The following is a 9,298-nucleotide window of genomic DNA, read 5'->3' on the forward strand; positions in this document are numbered from 1 at the left end:
CAAGATCTAGACTGACGGAAGCCATGCTGGAGGTCATACAATATATTGGTTTTTTTAAAGATGGTTCATGATATGTTTTGTGATGATATGCTCCATAGGTTTACAGGAAATACTTATCAATGATATAGGGCGATAATTTTGTAGCTTTTGTTTTCACATTTTTTTTAATACTGGTGCGACTTTGGCGTGATTCTAGTATATTGGTGTTATGTCACATTCAAGTGATTTTTATAGATATGTGTGAGATTCGGAGATTTTTACAGCAGATTCCAACGAGTATGAAGCTATATGTAGATTCTTTGGTTAGATTCCTTGCTAGCTCAACCATGAAATCATTATAAGGTAAGGTGCACAAGCCTGTGGGTAGAGTTAATAGTTGAACAGAGAACCAATCAGAACTAGTGACAGAATATAAACATTGTAAAACTAGTTTTACAAGTCAGTTTAAAAATAAGTTTTCAATCTAAATTTAAAATTTATTGATTCACAAGCATGTTGTAGGTGTGTTTGAATTGCCAATTTTATTTCAATCAATTACTCAGTTCATTTATAAATACAGTTATGGGTATATACTTTACAATGGTACAATCACTGGGTAAATATCCTTCTGTTGCCTTTGAATTACGAATTTTTCAAACTGCAATAGTATAAAAACAGCAAAGATAATGAATAATAGAGATGGGCCATTTTGTACATATACAAAGGGGAAACTTCAAGCAAGCATTATTATTTATAGTTTCATTGCATTTTAAACGGTATTTTGTGGTAGAAAATCCACAGATATTTTTGTTATAAAATTTGAAGCATAGATTACTCTCTTGATTTTCTATGATGTGCTAGCGTTTAAAGTTTACAAAAAGTCCTATTACAACCTTTAAATTAAAAAAATCGTGCTAAGTCACAAAAGTCGAGCGCACCCTAGAAGGTGTACTTGAATTGGTCCATATTTATATATATATTTGTTTAAACCAATATCTAAATTTCTAAACTTGTTTTTTAGGAAATCATTGCTAGCACTGCTTGCAATAATCCTCCATCTATCAAGTAATTGATAAGTATCTAGTAGTGTTATTGCGGGGTGTTAGCTTCCATCTTTGTCTTGAATACTGATATTTGATTGGGTTGTAACACTGATTAGAATTAAACTCATCATTGATACCAGAATTAAATTTATATTTACGCCAGACGCGCGTTTTGTCAACAAAAGACTCATCAGTGACGCTAGATTCAAAAAGTAAGTTAAAAGGCCAAATAAAGAACGAAGTTGAAGAGCATTGAGGACCAAAATTCCTAAAATTTTTGGCAAATACAAGTAAGGTAATCTATTCCTGAGGTAGAAAAGCCTTAGTATTTCAAAAATTTAAAAGTTTTGTTAAACAGTTAATTTATGATTATGACCATCTGTGTGTTGAGGATGTCTGCCTTTTGCTTTGTGTCTGCTATTAACTGTCATTTTTTTTCTGTTGGTAGGGTTCATGTATGGGTAGGTCCAATATCATTTGTTCAATATAGATCCAGTATGGTGCCCTTTGTTCTTTTTGTACTTGTTTTTCAGATATTTGTACTTGTCCGCAAACTTGATGTTTTGTTTCATTTTATAATACAAATTATTTTTTCTATTTATCATTTTCCTGAGATTGTTATAAATCTGAGGTAGTGTGTGTGGAATGTGTTTTCCACTGATTGTGTAAAATTCGTTTTAAATGTGTACAACAGATCATTTATGTTTGTTTTGTCCTTTAGGCTTTGTAGATCATTGTATATTTTTTTCTAGATCTTACTTGATGTTACTCTGTTTGGCTTTGTTGTATTTTAGTATTTTTCCTTGTTTTTCTCTCGCCCTGCGTAACCAGATGTCAGATTCTTCATAGACAATGTCGTGGTCACTAAGGCATATTGGTGGTAATGTAATGACCTTCTTTATGCAAGATGGATTATTGACAAGTGATAAGTCTAAGATTCTTTCGTATCGTGTTGGTATGTTCGTTATTTGATGTAAATTATGAACATATAGTAGTTCTTAAAGTGAGTTTTGCTGTTCTTGATCTGGTTTTCCTGATACTACTTCTTGGACAGACCATTCCATGTGGCCTAGATTGAAGACACCACCTACAAATATGTAACTGTTTGATGTTTGATTTATTCTACTTAATGATAAATCTAATTGTTTTATGGAGATTCATGTCATCTGAAGGGTTGTTGCAACCGATAGCTTAATATGTGCCCTAATGATTTCACAGTTAGTTTTTAGTTCTTGTATTTCTGTATTGATATATTCTTTGGTTAATGCAAAAAATATCCCCCATAGCTTTGGTTGGTCTTCCTTGATTGTCTATCAGTTCTATAGTTGTTGGGAAGATCTATCGGGAAGTATTTGAACGAGGATGAGTTGTTGTCAAGCCAGGTTTCAGTACCAAGTATGATATCTAGTATTGCAGTGTCTATCAATTATAAAAATTCTGTTGTTGTTTTTTTTTATTTCGAATGTACTGGGAAAAAAATGTGAAGAACTCTAATAGGTTTTCTGTTTTTATTGGAAGTGCGTTGTTTGTTTTTCTTTTTACATTGTTTAGGTATTGGTGATGATGTGGCTTTTTGATAATCTGGGCTCCCGAATACCGAGTTATCATTCAATTTGCTATAAAATTTAATGTTTCAATGGTCGAGTGGTTAAACAGACTAGTTTTGTCATTTTGGTCTCTTGTGGAGCGTTGTCTCATTGACATTCATACCCCATCTTCTTTTTTATAGTTGTGAAGTTGGGCATACCACATTGTATCCATTCCTAGCTGATGTTACTAGCATTCATACAGCCATGGAGTTGAGGTGACATTCCTTGACAATCACTGTGACACCAAACATCACAATTGTCCCAACAAAGTGCTTTATGTTTCCTTATACCAGCCTTTTGACATGTTCCACACGGCCACCTTGAGGTCATAGGACCTAGGTGTGTGTCTGTGTCATAGGCATTTGCAATCAGCAAGATGAATGAGTATGACTGCACATGTTGCGGAGCTTTGGATTTCAATACTTGCAATATCTTCTGTAGACGAAACGCGCGTCTGGCGTATATACCTAATTTAGTCCTGGTATCTATGATGAGTTTATTTACAACCACTGGGTCGATGCCTCTGCTGGTGGAGATTTATTTCCCCGAGGGTATCACAAGCCCAGTAGTCAGCACTTTGTGTGCTAACATGAATTTTCATTGATATGGTTATATTTATAAATTTACTGTTTACAAATTTTTGAATTTTATGAAATACTAGGGCTTTTCCACTTCAGGCATAGATTACCTTAGCTGTATTTGGCAAAACTGTTAGGAATTTTGGTCCTCAAATGCTCTTCAACTTTGTACTTTATTTGGCCTTTTTAACTTTTTTGGATTCGAGCGTCACTCATGAGTCTTTTGTAGACGAAACGCGTGTCTGGCGTATATACCTAATTTAGTCCTGGTATCTATGATGAGTTTATTTATTGACTGAATTTGGCCTACCCCATCTACTTTCCTGGAGTACGAATATTCTTATGATGGGATAGTAATAAGATGCGATTTGTAATGATACACTAGTATTATAAGCAAGTGGTCTTGTATGTGGTGTTATGTTCCATATTGCCTTAGCACAAAGAAAATTACAGAGTGAGAATAACACAGGTAGTATAACAATACAGTATTTCAGTACCATGGTTGATCGTGTATGGCACACTGTATGTTTGTATAACTAATGCTTAACTACGGTTAAATACTTATTCTCTTGGATTCTTCAATTCAAACTTTCGCCAAAATGAGGGCTCCTTTTTTTATAAAAGATTAAATGTTTGGAAGACTTTTAACCGAGTTTTTTTTTTTTTGTATGCGTTGGCATAATAATAACAAAGTAAACTATGTTTTACGATTATAATTTTCTGTCTATACCAACATCAAACACTATGTTTTCAATATTCAAGCTTTCACATAGCATTTTCATACGGTCATAGTCATTAAAGTTAATAAAATAGCATGCTATTTTATTGCAGAAGAAACACTTCGAAGAATGCTTGAACATGTAGTAAAAGTCTCAGGATAACTGCCTGGAATGAAAATAAAGAATATAAAGCAAGTCCTTTGTAAAACATATTTTGGTCTTCAATGTACTTCAACTTCGTACTTTATTTTGCCTTTTAACTTTTTGGAATTCGAGCATAACTGATGAGCCTTTTGTAGACGAAACGCGTGTCTAACGTAAATACAAAATTTAATCCTGGTATCTATGATGAGTTTATACCACTGAAAATTTGGGATAGCTGGCGATGGTTATGAAAATGTCTTCGACAATTTTACCGATTGTTTTTGTTGTTCTTTTTCATGTGGGTTTGTATTTTCTGGTTTAAATGATTTATTTTTCAAATTATGTCGTTTAAAGAAGAATGCCTGTAGAAAGATACATATACTGATGTGCGAATATCTATTGACACTAATTTTGTTGGTAAAATTCAATCAAACAGTGTTTCTATTGTGAAAAACCAGTTTGATTTAATAAGGATATACTGGTCAGATTTGAAATATGTCTTAACTTTTCAAAGAATTGTTTTAAAGTTTAGAGGCTAACCAATGTCTTGTGATATTGTCTTTATCGGTACTAGCATTCATTTTGAATTAAAACATGGCTATACATGTGTTTTGCTAACACCAGTTATGAACACATATTTATGCTGTCACGTGATGTTGTTATTTAAACGATATTTGTATAACATTCCCATATAAGCGAGAGGTTTTTATTGTCATAAAACCAGTTTGAAACAGACCCTTTTTACTTAAATGTCCTGTACCAAGTCAAAACAAACCTTTAGTGGGTTATTTTCGCGATTTATAAAATTTTAGTTTATTTTCGAGGATAGAACAAAATAGCAAAAATAAATTCCGCCAAATTAAAAGTATACATGCAAAGGTTTTGAATCCGCCAAAATAATAACCGCCAGAATATTTCGTATACCTTATTCAATAAAAATCGTGAAATTTTACACCCGCAAAAATAACCCGCTATACGGTATGAGACTATCAAAATGTATCTATGTATGTTGGTAGTTGGGTTTTTTGTTGCACTTCGGTGTTTCTGTTGTTCCATTGTTTTCCTCTCATAATTGTTTCCCTCGGTTTTAGTTTGTAACCTGGAATTGTTTTCTCTCTATCGATTTATGACATATGAACAGCGGTATACTACTATTGCATTTATTCATGCTTTCCTCAGACTGATAATGACGTCTTTACATTAAATCCTTTGGATTTTATATTTAATCGGGGAAAACCTTATTTACTTGTTTAATGGTTGCTTCATATAGTTTTCACTAAAGCTGGACTTCTATGACCGGATTTTTAGTGTCTTTCGTCTTTTTTTTTAATTTTGTGTGTATGGTGTTGATCTGATGAATATAAAATTTTCGTTTCTGTTGTATCATAGAACAGGTAGGGTTTTTTTGGTGATTTTATAAAAAAAAACACTTGCCTACAGGAAGAGATTTTATGTTCCCTTTCCATACTGTTTTGCCGTTAACTATAACTATAAGAACCTCTTTGAGTTGGATCTGAACCAGTTGAGTTTCTAATCCCATGTTTTCCAGATACTCTGAAATCAATATTTAAATTTGGTTTTCTAATTTTCATGAGTAGTATAGTTAACGTAAATTGTAAACAAGCACAGTATAACAGCATTACAGCTTGAATCCACTACAAGCAAGAAAGCTTAAGAGATTTTTATGTTATATTTCTTTTACAGTGGAGACTAAAATCGAAAGATTTGTCCGTATGAAACATTCCTCTCTAATTTTTTTTTTATTGTTGATCCTTTCTGAGCATTTTTTGGATTTGATGATGTTATTGAAGGTGATATAAATTCGTTCGTTTTCTACTATCCGTTAATTTGTTTAAAAATACATCAGACAGTTTGAATTGTTTCACATTCTATCATGTCGTAACTTTCTGTAGCATAGAATATGGTATGAGTTGTTTGTTTCATTGCAGGTAAATGTACAGAGACCTACGGTTGCCTACATCTCTACGTCCATAGCAATTAAAAGTTAGTTATATTGTCAATAATACCACACAGGTTTTCTATATAATACAATCCTTGGTTGAACATCATGATGATACTTTCTGTCATACGACTGTCATAAATGTGAGAGGTTTAGCTAGCTTTAAAACCATGTTTAATCCATAATTTTCTACATAAGAATATGCCTGAACTAGGTCAGGTATATGACAGTTATTATCCATTCGTTTGATGTGTATGAGCTTTTGATTTTGCCATTTAGTTTTGAATTTTCTTCGGAGTACAGTATTTTTGTGATTTTACTTTTTATTGCAATAAATTGATAATAAAAAACAATGGTTATCTTTAGATATAGTATATATAATTTATGTTCATATGTTTTTCCTACTTACTTATTAACGATTTCAACCGCATTTCTTTGTGTGTAAATACCCCTCAGGATCCGTATGGTCCATACCGTATTATTACTCTGTCTGATTTCGTCGACATTGTCGCAAATGGTGTTGGTGCCTAGTTGTGTACTAGAAGGTCAAGTTACCTTAATATCAAATATAATCAAAATAATATATAGAAAGACGTCTGATTTTTTAACTTGATTTGGTCTCTTGAAAATTCATAAAAGTAATTAAACCTTCAATTCTAATATGACGTGGTTCTTTCGCTTTGTTCACAACACCGTGTGAAAATTCTCGATATATCTATACTTAGCGCAGACTCAGAGATATACATAATAATAGATGTTACAATATACCTCCCACGTAAATCCACATGTATTTGAACCTATTTGCAAACGCTTTGCCGATTTTATTGTATTAGAAATTGTAATAAAACAAAGGACAAAAGAACTTTTATTCTTATTCGGATGCATAATAAAAAGAATTAATATGCTGCAACTAGTTGTGTTTATTTCCTAAATATAGTAACACAGCTATATTTTGTGAAATGTCAATTTCATCATGGAAAACTTTCTCCACAATCAGAGGTTCATTAAGGGATGAAAATAAGCTTGATATTTATGTTACGATTTTATGTCACAAAAATGTAACACTATTTTGTAACCATCGAAGTTCGTATAATATTGTATTAAAATGGAATTCTAAGGTAGGTTTTATTTTTTTTTCTATTCTGTTGCATTATTTGCATCTTAACTGATTTCAGCTAGTCAACATGGCAACTCCTTCGTTACGAAATGTCAATTTTAGATTTCACAGTAGGTTACGAGAAAACATGTAAATTAAAAATCGCAAATATTGGGTTTGAGAATTAAACATATTTTTTTCAAGCGGTTATTAACGAACTAAACTATGCAAGCTAAAGATTTATGAGAATATTTGAGCTTTATCTAACAAGGAGTAAAAAAGAACAGCTACATACACGGCATACCCACCCTCGCTTCAGTATTTGAATGAACTTATTTGTCCTATAAGAATCGAAATAATTCATGGAAGCCATAGATTTGTTGTAAATATACACATGGCCTGGGCCGTGATATTCGTTAATTTTATCCCTCGATCACGCTCAGTATAAAATTCGAATATCACGGACCAGGCCATGTGATTATTTCCAACAAATCTATGGCTTCCATGAATTATTTCTTAATTCGTTCATAGCTATACTTTTAGTATTGATAATTGAATTTACAAATGTATAGGTGAAATTTGGTGTAGTGCATAAATGTTTCTCTGACGATATGCACAGTTTCATGTAATAATATGAATAAATGCGTTCAACTAAAAAATGAAATGTTTGAATATTCTATAAGTGGAGATCAGTTTGTGTGTCATAGTATAATGGTATTTAAAAAAACGTAGGTTAAAAAACAAGGAGCATAGTGATTGTGTGTTTATAACAACTAAAGATCAACATTAAAGGTTTAAGTCATTGTTAGGTTTATCTTATATATCAATTGATGTTTTACATTTATAATATTTGGTGAAAAAATATTAAATAGTGTTCAAAGATTTGTTTATTTGTACCGTAGTCTTGTTATGTCATGTTGATTGAAATCCTATGTGGGTCAGAAATAATATACCACTTAGCATCATTGTGCTTCTTACTGTAAAACTACATGGTCCTTTTACATATCCTAGTAATATTAAGGCTAAACTTTCTTTTGAAAATTTAGATATAATATTTAACAGGTTTACATAAATTGCAACGGCTTCATTTGGAAGCAACAACTATGATTTCTGAAGAAGCAATGCAACCTATTATATGCTAGAAAATAGGTTAAAACTTCAGTTGGACAAATATTGAAATATAATCGGAATTAGAATATGTCATAATAATATTAGAATTTGACTTTGAAAGCTTTGTAAATATGTTTGATTCGAGTATTTCCAGTAACAATGGTATCCTAAATTTATATTATAATTAAATGGTAGTGACGTCGATTTGCTATTTATAAACAGGTGTTTGTTTGTCAATTCTGAAAATCCAATAAAAAAGAAAAAGAAGAAAAAAAGGGAAAGAATATGCATATGAACAAGTGAGTTTATTCAAAAATAAATTTTAAGTATTTAACTTACGTCCGGATATTCAATAAGTTGAGATCAGTGTGTGTGTTATGATATAAATGGTATTTAAAGTGTATAAATAGCATAGCAGTAGTTTGTTTATAACAACCAAGGTTAAAGTTTAAAGGTTTAAGGGTCCGTGTAACACTTATCAATTCAAAGTTTTAAAAAGTTTTGAAATTTTAAATTTTTGGAATTTTGATCAAAGTTTTAAAATATCAAAATTCCAAATTGTGTAAAAGTTTTGAAATTTTGAAATTTTAATCAAATAATTAAAATATTAAAATTCTAAATATCGTTTATAAATTTGATAGTTTAGAAATTTGATAGTTTAGAAATTTGATCAAACTTTAAAAATACTAAACCTAACGTGCAATTTTGATTATTTCACTTTTTGAAAATTTGATTTTTCTAAATTTTTGATTAAGTTATTAAAATAGAAAAGGGGCGAAAAGAGGGGTACTTGTAAACACGGCTCTGACTATAATCATTCTTAGTTAGGAATAAATTTATACGAAATATATCAAATCAATTTAAATTAGAACATAAATAATTAAAAGAGTAAGTCTTTCTTTTATAAAACCTATCGGACATCACATGGGATAACAGTATCGTGAAATTTCAAGGTTGTGCATCTATTGAAAAAAAACTTATTTAAACCAGCATCAAATTGGTTGATTAAAATCTCTAATATAAGGTAAGCGTTTGAGATAAATAATTCAGAGCTATAGTTGGTGTCCCCAGTACCCAACA

The 9,298-nt window shown here is 31.3% G+C and overlaps 1 long non-coding RNA gene across 1 annotated transcript; it reads right to left on the reverse strand.

Moving 5' to 3' along the window:
* Nucleotides 1–3,887: 3,887 nt before the first annotated feature.
* On the reverse strand, nt 3,888–8,622 carry LOC143070569 (uncharacterized). The gene is made up of 4 exons (XR_012976583.1): nt 8,558–8,622; nt 6,422–6,567; nt 5,483–5,606; nt 3,888–4,070 (listed from the first exon to the last, which is right to left on the reverse strand). It is a non-coding gene; the product is annotated as an uncharacterized LOC143070569 (long non-coding RNA).
* Between the last annotated feature and the right edge of the window lie 676 nt (nt 8,623–9,298).

Source organism: Mytilus galloprovincialis, chromosome 4, assembly GCF_965363235.1.
Source record: "Mytilus galloprovincialis chromosome 4, xbMytGall1.hap1.1, whole genome shotgun sequence".
Lineage (NCBI taxonomy): Eukaryota > Metazoa > Mollusca > Bivalvia > Mytilida > Mytilidae > Mytilus > Mytilus galloprovincialis.